We start from the raw sequence: 13,536 nt of genomic DNA, 5'->3' as shown, positions 1-13,536 counted from the left end.
GGCATCGTGATCACCCAACGAACTAGAGCTAGATTGGGACATAGTCGTGCACAAATTACAAAGAAGCAATTGGCATACAGAGTTGTCCAGGGCGTAGGCTATATATATAACACTAGTCGCATCTATCAAAGTCCATGTAGAAAACGGACTACAAGTCCTTGGTACACACGGATCAGCAAGAGTCTGAGACCAATACGACTTGTAGTATTGTAATCATTACAGATTAAAGAATACTGAGTTCGGATTTGAAAACAATTTTTGAAAGTACTCATGCAAGAAGCTAAAATACATAAATAACTAGTTGCGAGACCAACACAAATCTATTGATATTGATACTAAATACTACTGTCAACAAAACAGAAACCATCTTCTGCACTCCTGAAACAGCAGTAGTAGCACATGAATGCCATTACTTTATTGGTTGTTCTTCTCTCTTTATTCATCAAACAGGAACAGATCTGTTCCTGCATACAAAAAGCTTGGATGTTAAACAATTATCACGTTAAACAGTTGTACAATGCAACATCTTAGAACCCAGCATGATACAACAAAGCCTCATAGGAACACAAAAACATACCTTCAAAACTTATTGACGAGCATTGGGGAATAACTCCCCCCGCAACAACTTAAGTGCAATCGCATGCTCAGCTTTCTGAAACTCAGTCATCCCTCCCATATCTTGTGTCACTTATTTACCATACTGTTCTACCATTTTCCCTCTTGTTTTTGCCTCCTTGTTCTCCTTCGCTGCAAGGAGAATGAGCCTCGACGACTCAAGTTTATCAGCTGCAATACGCTTTTGCACTTCAAGGACATCCGTGCGACTTTTAGTAGCTTCTTTTTGGGCTGCTAAGAATTTCTCAAGCTCTTCTAAATCCTCTGACTTCAACTTTCTTTTGTCATTGCCATTCCCATCTCTTTTAGCTGTTTTGGTACCTGGAGGCCGTGGGATATCATCACTATCAGCTGCCTCATTATCCTCCGCCTTCCCCAGGTCGGCCACATCTATTTTCTTCGATCCATTCAGTTCTGCATTGTACGTAGACCACTTCGGGTAGTGACGAACAACCTGCCAGGTACTTTCCAGAAGAAATGGTCCTCCGTGTCTGTTCTCATATGTTTTGTGGACTTTCTCCATCAATTGCTGATTGGACTGCCCACTAGCATATACACCGCTAATCTCCGTGTGGATGGAATGGAAATTATTTATCATTTTGTTAACTCGATGCCATCGGTTCATAGCTTGATTGACTTGTCTTCTGCGATCTGAGGGTGTGTTGCTATTGTAGTCCGCGACCACATCTCCCCAATATTTGTCATTCTTCTTAAAATTACCACCGATAGAGTCATTTGAGTTTTTGAGCCAAGCACTCATCTATATTGTAAACAAAAAGCTTATGTGAATATTGACATAGCCATAAGGAGTACCAAATATGATAAATTTAATGGTAACTTACCAATCTATCATCCTCCTCTGATGTCCATGACACTCTCTTCATAGTTTTTCCTTCCCCTTCATCATCTTCAATTTCAACATGGACACGCTTGGATCGTTTCTTCGCTGCTCTAATTGGATTCTTTTCAGATGCAAATGTCAGTGGTGCCACGAAATGAGCATCATGTGACATGGCTGGTTGAGGAGGAATTTGTTGTGGAAGGATGAAGCTCGATGGATTGCGCAAATAATTTACAAAACCACCAGGTGGGTAAACATCATTTCCCCTAAAAGAATGTATGCACCCAAACATTAGAAATACTTGTATCTTCAAATAGCCTTAGTTCAGCGATAATGTATGAACATGTGCTACAAATTATTCCTCAAATTAAAGATTAAAGCAAGGATGAGTTTGCTCATACATACATGAACATCTACTAACAAAATCTTGTAATTAGTTGGAATCATGACCATATCAGTATGGGGATCATCAAGTAATTGCATCTGGACTATTGTTTCGAAACCATCATCAACTAATTGCATCTGGATTATTTCCATGAAACCATCCTTAGAACAAGAGTATGCATATGGTTATGGAAAATTAAATCTTAAAAATACTTAATCAACAAGTGCAGAAATTGTACTAATAAATATTGCACTGACTATGCATGATCCGGAACTGAAATGGGCATGATCAGGAAAAATAATTTTTCTGACTAATGTATCAGCATATGAATGATCACCTAGTTGCACAGAATATGTACAGGATTTGGCACAAGCTTAATTCTCATAATAGATTACATAGCGTTGGACTGATACAAAATTAAAACTGCACAAATTGACTTGAAACAAATTTAGATGGATGATCGACCGGAGTGTCCAGATCTAAAGATTAATCAAGCAGTTACTTGAACGAGCACATGTCAAAGCTTAATCTTACAGGTATGGAACTAGAGGACGGTGAACCTTACCAATCAACTTGAAGGGAAGAATCGGATCTAGCGGCAGCATGCCCAGCCAACCAAGCGTTCGATGCCGCTACGGCGGCTGCGGCAGCTTCAGGTCGCCCCATCGGCAGGGGAGGGACGCCATATTTTGGGTCTTGTCCGTCTGCTCCGTCCATCACCTGGGATGGGGGCGCCGCTTTCTTCCTCCCATTGCCAGCCATGTTGGTGCTCAAGGACCCTGCAAGGCGCACGGGTGGAGGATCAAGTCTGCGGCCGTGGATTTATGGGGGTAGCGGCCCTAGGTTTCTTCTGGCGGGCTCCAGGATCGGGATGAGTAATTTGGCGCGCAGGTTGGGCGAGAAGGAACAAAGGCGCGGCAAGGAGAAAATTTTCGCGCGAGGCAACGAGAAGGATCCGGCTGTGGCCGTTCGGCGCACGGATCACCGATCGCGTCAAAATCGGACCTAAGATGTCATCGCTTAAATAAGCGAAGGCAAGACCCTTTTTTCGGTTTCTCTCTCCTCCACCTCACCAATTAATCTACCTGGCACTTCTAAGCTAGCACCATTGTACATGCCCTTAGCGGGTGGTCTAGGTCCGGGAGAGATTCTAGGAAAGATGGGTCGTCCGTGCATTACTGGCCATAGGAAAAGGTCATGCGTTAGTGGCCTGGGTACGTGCATGAAGGTCGTTCTAGTGGCGAGTATTGTGGCCGGCTGTGTGTGCGTGCGTGTGCATGGGATGTTCGTGTATATGTAGGAGAATTAAAGCCACTAAGCAAGGCCGGCTGGGCCAAAAGCATCGGCCAGTACAGTTGTCAGAGACAGTACTTCGGCGACTAGCGGCAGTCAGGATTATCGCCAACATAGTTGAATGTGCATCTGCAAACAGGTTACTCTTGAATGATCCAAACAAACCACCCTTTTAGGTAGTACAAGAACGTAATATGCACGTTATATATGTTACTTCCAGTCACATCAACCATCATTCATCTAGGAAGTAAGAGGAGGGATTAGCCCCAGTCCTTTGCATCATGAAATATGAGTGAAAATGGGTTTGAAATTGGCTCATTTTAGCCAATTTAAAGGCACTGCTAATTTTAATTGTGAAGAGAAGGCAAAATGACAATTGTCGGCGCAGCTCTGGTTCTAACTGTCATTCTACTGCTAACTGCATTTGATTTCATTATTTTACATCCTCGTAAGCATGTGATAGGTATTGACCAAGTCAGTAAGGAGTTATTATCATATCTTTCATCATACGAATACACCTCAAATTCTTAGGACACTTTACGCTGCTTGCATACAAGTGAACAAAGACTTTTATCAGGGGTTGCGAGTCGGAGCGAGTGAGCGAGGTGTCGAGCACATGATTTTGCTTCTGTCGGGATGATTGATTGAATAACCTGTCAGGATTTTTGGTGAGACCTGAAACACCATCCGTTGTAGATTAATTCTGGTGATGCCATGAGTGTCCTTGAATTTAGGGCGTGGTTCCATGTTACTTAAATACTACAAAATGAAACATGAATTTGCAGGGCTCAAAATTGATGTTTACATACATTGTGCTGCAAAATTTGCAGGGTTCCTTGGATTTTAGCTCGTTTGTTTGGGATGAGTTTGAATAACCATCGTATGTTGATTCTTTCGTGTCGAATACATTGTGCTGCAAATTAATGTGATTTAGCTTCAGCTGCAGCATGTATTGTGGGATAAAAAAAAATCACCTGCTGCTGCTGCTGCTTTGCTGGTTATTGGCAAAATCCATGTCTAAGTGGTTGATAAAAAATTATGGAACCTTGTATACGTTATTAGGCATAAATATTGGGATTAAATCATCTTGTGATACTCCCCGGTCTTTAGGTGGACAAAAGATTGTATGGTGCAAGCTAATCAGATACAACACTGGGCTACATGCATGACAGGAATGTTGTACACACCCCAAGGCCAGCAGACAGCAGCAAACCAGATCAAGATGAGATCGTCTCGGCCAAGGTCCAGGACGTCGATTCAGAGATGCTCGACTCAACGCCAAGCAGCAGTCGCCCTACACCGCGGGCCCCGACAGTTCTTGACCAAGAACGATTGCGGTACAGTTGAGTTGTAGAAGCAAAAATCACAGGCCATCCCCCTAGCAGAGCAACAATCAGGGATCAGGCCTATCATCCAAGAAAATCCAGAGTTGAAAAAGTTTCTTGAACAAGCTAAAAGCCTGTGTCTTCTCAATTAACTAAGCCAAGCAAAAACAGATAGATACATAGATAGCTCACAGACACACATGTGAGTATATTATCCTAACTTGTACTGAATCGGGGAGATTCGTTTGATTCACATTACAAATATCTGAACTAGGTAGAGGCCAAAGCTCAACAAAGCCGATTGATTACAGTCACGACATAATCTTATACATTGCTCAAATGAATCAAAATCCATGCCCTTTCTTCCTTGTTTACTCCTGCATGGACTGCCAGAGTTCCTTGGCTTCTCGAGTGGCCTGCCTCCGCTCTCGAACTAGCCTTGGTATCTCCTTCCATGTCTTTGGTTTAAGTGCCATCACTGCACATATCGCAAATGGCGTCAGAACAAACACGTACAAACTAATGTAACATAAAAATATATATCATACTAAAGTAAAATAATGGAGAACAAACTTGTACAGACATGCCGGCGTGGTAGATTTAATGGAATGGATGACTGCATCTGTTTATTAAATGTGGCAAAGATAGAAGGACGTGCTGCAAGCATACCTTCATAACGGGCATCTAGTCCTTTGATGGCAATGCTGCCCAGGCGCTGCTGCAGGCATCTAGGGAGCTTCTTTACATCAGGACAGCGTATAATTGCAAGAAAGTAAAGAGACCTGTATACTTGCGGCTCATTCGGTAGGGATGCCAGGGTACTGCATCTTTGAAGATTAAGGACATCCAACAATGGGGGGTGCTCTCCCGACAGACACTCCAGCGATGTCAACTGCATCTCTTGAGGGGTGCAGGCAGACGGAGAGTTCCCCTCAACATACCAGTACAGTCCCGTATTTCTAGAGTTTCAAGATGGGGAGGAAGTAAATGCTCACCTGCAGTTGTTGCTGCTACTAGTGGCTCTGGCATGATAGGACTTTTGCTTATGGTGGTAGTGACTTCTGGTTTCTGGAGCCCACCCAGCTGGCATGATAGGACTTGAATACTAGTGCAGTCATCAATTTCTAAGGTCTTTAAGGACAGAGGAAGATTTAGAACCGCCGGTAAACTATCACATGCAGACAAACATAGATTTTCTAGGCATGGACAGAAGTGATTCATGGGTGAGGATGACAACTCTGATACAGCTGTGGGCATGATTTCCTCACTACAAGAAGACCCTTGGAGTAACTCAGACATGTCCTGCTGCTTGCCTAAAATGGACTCAACTTTAGGGCACCACTCAATATTCATTATCTTGAGAGATGCCGGGACGTTGAACATCTCTACCAAACTTGGACAATACTCTAACTGAAGAGACTCCAGACCTGGCAGGTGTTGACTCCTTCCGGATGCCAATGGCTTAAGAGGTGCTTCTCCGTATCCGGTCAGATTTTTGCACTCACTAATCTCCAATTTCCTCAAGGATACTAAGCTTTGGAACACTTTCTCTGGCCAGTGGACGAGCACATCACATTCATGAATTTTCAACTCTTCAAGATGTACAAAATAGTCCCACGGCTCTAGGGCACCTGATCCAAATAATAAGTTGCAGCATCCTAACTCCATAACCGTAAGAGGGGATTTCTGGTTCCATTTCTCCTTGTTGTCCATGGGTACAATTGAAGTGCAGTCACCCTCTGATGTTGTCTCTGTGCCTTCTAGGTTCAGTACCAGATTGGTCAGTGAAGACAAACATCTGACTACAAAATGGAAGATGTCTTGCTTGCCATCTTGAATTTCCAATAAAGTGAGTTTTGGCGCTTCAGGTAAATCTATCATCTCTGGGCATCTCTGAATTAACAGTTTCTCAAGCTGAGGAAACAATGTCCCTTCGAGTGCATCCCATCTCTGAAAGCTCTGCAAGTCTTTCATTTCGATCACCTTTAGGGCAGGAAACGCTGAGTGTGCCAATGTATAACCACCCTCACCACAAGGTCCTTCTAGCAATGGTGCTTCAGGCAACACTGACAGCTTTGGGCATTTCTCAATTGATAGTTTCTCAAGACAAGGAAACACTATATGTTGTCCTTGAGTCTCTTCGATTGCATCCCATCTCTGAAAGCTCTCCAAGTTTTCCATTTTGAGCACCTTTAGGGCAGGAAATGCTGAGCGTACCAATGTATAACCAGCTTCACCACACGGTCCTTGCAGCAATGGAGCTTCAGGTAATCCTGCCAACTTTCCACAATTACTTATAAACAACTCCTCAAGCACAGGAAATGTTGTCTGTTCTTCTTGCCTCTCATCTATTTGCCACCATCCCTCAAAACCCAACAGATGGTCTAGCATAAGCACCTTCAGTTTTGGAAAAGTGAAGATTGTACTGCATCTAAACAAACATCGCAATCTTTCACAATGGAAAAGATGGATCTCAACCATGTTTTGCAGCATACCCATGCACTCTCCTCCATAGGAATATATCTTCAGAACCTGCAGCCCACCATGAGGTTCGAACTTGTCGAGCACCTTGCTATCGCCAACCTTAGTCCATCTTAATGTCAGTTGACTGAGATCCTTCTTGTTTCCAAGGTTTGCCACTTTTGCTTCTGCTTTTTCAACATTCTCTATCTGACATAGCTCCAGCTGACCACCAATGTTTAAATGCTGCAGCTCTACAACATCACTGCAATCAGGGCCAGGAACTCCTGCTACAAAAACTGTGAGTGTCTGCAGCTTAGTTAGATTTTCAAGTCCTGGAGGCATGCTCTTCAACTCCGGACATCCATGAGTGTAGAGGTGGCAGAGGGAGGTCATATACTTCATTTGCATTGGAAGTCGATCAAGATAATAACAGTTGGAAAGGTCCAACACTTGCAGGTTATATAGAATACTTATATCCTCAGGAAGTGCTTTGATATAATAACTTGCTGAGAGATCAAGGTACCTCAGGTGATGCAGATACTTTGGTTTGAGTAGAAATGATTCTGTGCCTCTAATACAGAGCTTCAAGGCGTGCAAAGAGCTATATTTTGATAGATGCTTCAATGAACTTTGCATAGGACTATCACATATGAGAGTTTGAATGGCAGGGGATTTTTTCTCCAAAGAATCATTCAAAATACCTTCTGTTCCTTCACATGGGAAAAACAAATGTCGAGCAGTATCTCCAAGCAACTCAATTTCACTTAGCTCCATAGTCACAGCAACACATTGCTTTTCCATAACAGACATTGCAATATCATGCATAAGATCGTGGATTTTACATGTTGTTCTGGAATAATACTCCCAGTGTTCTTTACTCCTCTCTATATCTGAATACTTATATCCTCAGGAAGTGCTTTGATAGAACTTTCTGAGAGATCAAGGTACCTCAGGTGATGCAGATACTTTGCTTTGAGTAGAAATGATTCTGTTATCAGAGAGAGCTTCAAGGCATGCAAAGATCTATATTTTGAGAGATGCTGCAATGAGCTTTGTACATAACTATTGCATAGCAGAGTTTGGATAGTAGGGGATCTTTTGTCCATATCATTCAAAATACCTTCTGGTTCTCCACATGACAAGAACAAATGCCGAGCAGTATCCGAAAGCCACTCGATTTGACTCGGTTCCTTAATTGCAACGACACATTCCTTTCCCATAACAAACATTGCAATATCATGCATAAGATCATGTATTTTGCATGTAGTTCTGAAACAATACTGCTTGTCGCCCTTAAATTCCTCTATGTCCAGAAAGAATGACCTTGATGCTAGTTCATTGAAAATATGCTTTCCAGTGGTTTCAAGACTATCTTCCTCATGTTCTGGGATAAAGCCATTTGCAATCCATAGTTGGATAAGCTTCTCCACATTAATCTTGTAATCCTTGGGAAATATGGCACAGAAAGCAAAGCACTGCTTCATGTGTGGTGGCAAATCATTGTAGCTAAGCTTCAGTATTGGCAAAATTCCAGTTTCCTCGGTACAAATACTGCTTCTAGATGATATAGCCTTCCATTCTTGCACGCTGGTCTTGGTAAGAAGTACAGATCCTAGTGCAGTTGCAGCTAAAGGAGAGCCACGACATCTCTTCACAATCTCACCAACCATCTCGAGTAGCTCGGGAGGCTTTTCATTCTCTGAACTGAATGCTCTAGCCACAATAATTTCCTTTATGAAGCTATCCTTCAAAACATTGAGATTGTAGGTTCTATCTGCACCCATAATTTCAGCAACTTGTTTATCACGGGTTGTTGTCAACACTGCACTACCCATGCCACCATGCTGAAGACAGACCTTCAAACGTTCCCACTTATGGACCTCTCTGTTCCAGACATCATCCAATAAAAGGAGATACCTCTGCCCGCTGACAAGTTTTGGAAGTCTATCCAGTGGTGGTTTGTCTGTATCATAATTTTTCTTGGGGGATGCATCAAGTATACTCTTAGCCACCAAATTCACATCGAAGGTATCAGAGACGCAGACCCATAGCTGCAACTGAAAATGCTTTTGAATTTCAGGTTCATTGTATATGAGTTGCGCCAATGTGGTCTTGCCAAGGCCCCCCATTCCAACAATGGGAACTACTGTAAGATCTGCATTGCTAGCTTGACCAAGTAGCACGTTAACGATATTATCTTTATCTTCGCGTCTGGATCTGCTGGCAATTTCTTGTGGGTTGATGATGACATAATCTGTCTGCCTCCACTCCTTGGACACTGGTGTCTGCCTCAACTGATTGGACACCAATAATGTCTGCCTCAACCCAAAGTCATGCATCTCTGCTATGAGGACATTGATATCTTGCAGAATCCTGCAAAGCTTGCTACCCATTCTGTGACGGAACACAACACGGTTGTGGGTAGGGAAGAGTTTTATAACATCAAAGCCAAGCTTTTTGTAGTGTCCATTCTTCTTTGCTTCACGGCGGAGTGCTTCATACCTGAACTCGTCAAAGACTTCATTTGCCTCATAGGCCACCGTCTTGAGCTCCTGGAGCCAGGCTTTAGCTCCTTCTCTGTGTGCTGCGGCCTGCTCCTCAGCGTCGGTGATGACGTCCAGGATGATAGGAAGCCTGTGTTTGAGAATCCTGTGCTGCTTCTCCCCATTCCCTCCATCACATTGTACTGGTCAAGGAGGTAGCTGGACGCCTTGTCCCTAAGCATGGCCACTAGTGGCCGGATCGCCATGGTGACCACCGGCTCCGCCATTGTAACGCTCACGGACAACACAAGTGCACTGCAGAATTTAAGAGGGGGGGGAGACAAAGTTGTCAGCAAGACTAAATCTGAACTTTGCTGAACCTATTTGTGAAATGTTCCGTCAATTTCTCGAAATTTATGAATCTAGAGGGGAGAAGAAAAAAAGCTAAAATGAAATGTACACCCTGAACCAGTTACAAGTCTTGTGAGCAAGACGTGTCTAAATATTGCTTGAGTGCTTTACATGTGTTCTTGAACCAATTACAAGTCAAAATCAAATATTGGAGCCATAGTTACCTCCACGAGCTTGCTCCCGAGCAACCAGGACCAGCAACGCAGCAACAGCAAGGAAGACGTGGTCCTCACCGGCGCGTGGACGCCAAGCGGCTCCGCCGCTGTAGTCACAGCAGCATCAGCAGTACCCAGAACCTGGCCGGCACCGACGCAGAGACGTGGAACCAGGCGGTTGCTCCGGTGAGGTTAGAGCAGCGCGGATACGTGGGCGTGAGATTTCTGGGAGCATCAAAGCTTTTGGAAGCTGGGAATAGGATTCGGGAAAGCAGCTAAGCTCTTCTTTGGAAAAGAATTCAGGGAGACATGCATGTGATCTGTGGGAAAGGAATTCGATTCTTTCTTTGGCAAAGAGGAAAGGAGACAAATGGATGGGGTCATGCGGTTGGTGGAATTTATTGGCATCAAAGCCAAATTTTAGTGCCAATCCTCCTCACTACCAGAATTTAGGCAGTTGACGACGGCCATATCTATGCCGACGGCCCCCGTCGGCATATATGGGCATACCCCGACGGCCCAACTAAAGCCGTCGGCGTAGAAAGGCCGTCGGCGTATAACCATCTATGCCGACGGGGGCCGTCGGCATAGATAAGCCGTCGGCGTTTCTCCGAATATACCGACGGGGGCCGTCGGCATATCACGTGGGCCCGTCTACCCGGGCGGCGACGGCAGTTTGACGGCGTCAGGCTACGGCGACGGGCTAACGGTGGCCGTCGGCATAGCTACGCCGACGTCATCGATCCGCCGCGCCGCCACGTCATCGATCCGCGTCGTTCGCCGGTCCCGTGGGGTGGCATTTCTATGCCGACGGCTAGGCCATCGGCATAGGCCTGGCCCATGGTTTTTGCCACGTCATTGATCCCCGCCCTACGCCACGTCATCGATCCAGGGCTCTACTGTTCCGTGGCCGTAGCTATGCCGACGGCTAGGCCGTAGGCATAGGTTTCTATTAATATTTTTATATTTTTTGTATTTTCTCTTATTATTTTTTATTTTTTTTCCAATACTAATTTCATTAACTTAAATGTACAGAAAACATATATCGATTGCCCCCCACACGGGCCTTCTTCCGTCGTGTCACGGAGAGGTTAGACGGGACAGGCCGGGTACCTGTGGGGGGTAGCAATGCCGCCAGGTGTTGCGGTGGGCCCTCCTACGGTTGTGGAAACGTGGTGGCAGGCACAGGCACGCGGCTCCGGGGTGTGCCCCCTCCCCCCTCACGGGCGTCGATGCCGCCGTGCCCCGGGGGGGTGAAACGGCCACGTCGGGCCGACGCAGAGGGAATCTTGGGGTGGGTTGTGCCGGGACTGTGTTGGGGGGTGTACCTATGGCTGGGCTATGACAACAAGGTGAAAAGGTCCACCGGTCAAACTACGTCCAGCGAAAGTCAAAGGGATAGACCCGGCGGTCGTCTGTGTCAGGGTTAGACGGGACGGGGTACCTGGGGGGTAGCAATGCCGCCAGGTGTTGCGGTGGCCCTCCTACGGTTATATAAGCCCGTCCGGCGAAAGTCAAAGGGCTAGATCTACTGGTCAACTGGGATTCGGGATGGCCTTCGGGGTGTAGCTATGCCACCGAAACATCGCATGGGTCACGATGCATGTGTGAAAGTGTTCTGGCATGCGTAGACACCCGTCTTGGGGCTCCGTGGTATGGCCCCCCTCCACGGAAGGCAGAGCAGCCGTCAATTAGAGGGGGGGGATGGTGCGGGTGCGGTGGAACCGGAGGGAATCTAGTGTTGGGTTGGGTCCAGACCGTGTTCGGGGATGTTGCTATGGGCTGACCTATCGCAACCAGGTGGAAGAGTCCACCAGTCAAAGCCCGTCCGACGAAAGTCAAAGGGCTAGATCTACTGGTCAACTGGGATTCGGGGTGGCCTTCGGGGTCTAGCTATGCCACCGAAACATCGCATGGGTCCCGATGCATGTGTGAAAGTGTTCTGGCATGTGTAGACGCCCTCTTGGGGCTCCGTGGTGTGGCCCCCCTCCACGGAAGGCAGAGCAGCCGTCAATTAGGGGGGGATGGTGCGGGTGCGGTGGAACTGGAGGGAATCTAGTGTTGGGTTGGGTCCAGACCGTGTTCGGGGATGTTCCTACGGGCTGACTTATCGCAACCAGGTGGAAGAGTCCACCGGTCAAAGCCCGTCCGGCGAAAGTCAAAGGGCTAGATCTACTGGTCAACGGGGATTCGGGGTGGCCTTCGGGGTGTAGCTATGCCACCAAAACATCGCACGGGTCCCGATGCATGTGTGAAAGTGTTCTGGCATGCGTAGACGCCCGTCTTGGGGCTCCGTGGTGTGGCCCCCCTCCACGGAAGGCAGAACAGCCGTCACTTAGAGGGGGGGATGGTGCGGGTGCGGTGGAACCGGAGGGAATCTAGTGTTGGGTTGGGTCCAGACCGTGTTCGGGGATGTTGCTATGGGCTGACCTATCGCAACCAGGTGGAAGTGTCCACCGGTCAAAGCCCGTCCAGCGAAAGTCAAAGGGCTAGATCTACTGGTCAACAGGGATTCGGGGTGGCCTTCGGGGTGTTGCTATGCCACCGAAACATCGCACGGGTCCCGATGCATGTGTGAAAGTGTTTTGGCATGCGTAGACGCCCGTCTTGGGGCTCCATGGTGTGGCCCCCCTCCACGGAAGGTAGAGCAGCCGTCACTTAGAGGGGGGGATGCGCGAAAGAGTAGAGAGGGTCACGGCAAAAACTGGACGCGTGGCATGTCCATCTATGCCGACGGCTAAGCCGTCGGCATAGCAGTGCACATGTCCACGGATCGATGACGTGGCAAAGGGGCGGGCCTATGCCGACGGCCAGGCCGTCGGCATAGGGGCCGACCTTATCCCCTTGCGGTTCGCCCCCACCACCCATTCGCCATCCATCTCCCCCTTCCTCCCCGACCCACACCCGCGCCGCCACCCACCACCTCCGCCGCCAGCCCTAAGCACGCCACCGCCGGCCCCGAGCCCGCCGCCCCGCGCCGCACCAACCCCGGGCCGCCCCGCGCCGCCCCGAACCCGCCATCGCCCGCGCCTCCCCCGTCTCCCCCACCCACCCGCGCGGCCGGCCCTCCCTCCCCCGACCTCCGTCCCCGCCCCGACCTCCGTCGACCCCGCCCCGGCGGCCACTTCGTCCGTGCCTGCCCCTCCGCCGCCTGCTCTGGCCCGTCGTCCGTGCCTGCCCCTCCCCCCGAGCCGGACCTCCCCACGGTGAGCTCCCTCCCTCCCTCTCTGTAGATTTTTTTTGATAATTTTATTGTTGTTCATAGTTATGTAACTAGATGGATGGATGCATAGTTAGTTGATAGATGATTTGATGATAGTTACAAATGTGAGAAATGCAAGAAAAGCAATTTTTTTAACAAGGGGCATGACGTTAGATGATGGATTTTTTGATGATAGTTGCAAATGTATGATGATTGTTACATGATAGATGATGATGTTAATGATGATAGATGATGATGTTGATGATAGATAATGATTTTTTTTGCGGAAGAGATGATATAGGATGCTGATTTTTATGATTCGATGATTGTTAGATGATGATGATGAATATATTGTGATGTACT

At 47.1% G+C, this 13,536-nt stretch overlaps 1 pseudogene across 1 annotated transcript; it reads right to left on the bottom strand.

Annotated features, from left to right (window-relative positions):
* Window positions 1-4,599: 4,599 nt before the first annotated feature.
* Window positions 4,600-10,385, bottom strand: LOC125532496 (putative disease resistance protein RGA1; annotated as a pseudogene). The gene is made up of 4 exons (XR_015616212.1): window positions 9,981-10,385; window positions 8,043-9,720; window positions 5,129-7,623; window positions 4,600-4,937 (listed from the first exon to the last, which is right to left on the bottom strand). The product of XR_015616212.1 is annotated as a putative disease resistance protein RGA1 (transcript).
* Between the last annotated feature and the right edge of the window lie 3,151 nt (window positions 10,386-13,536).

The sequence above is a fragment of the Triticum urartu genome, chromosome 1A (assembly GCF_056163025.1).
Source record: "Triticum urartu cultivar PI428250 chromosome 1A, HENAU_Tu73, whole genome shotgun sequence".
NCBI lineage: Eukaryota > Viridiplantae > Streptophyta > Magnoliopsida > Poales > Poaceae > Triticum > Triticum urartu.
Note: the sequence above shows the minus strand (reverse complement) of the source record. Positions and strands in the feature narration are given on the sequence as shown.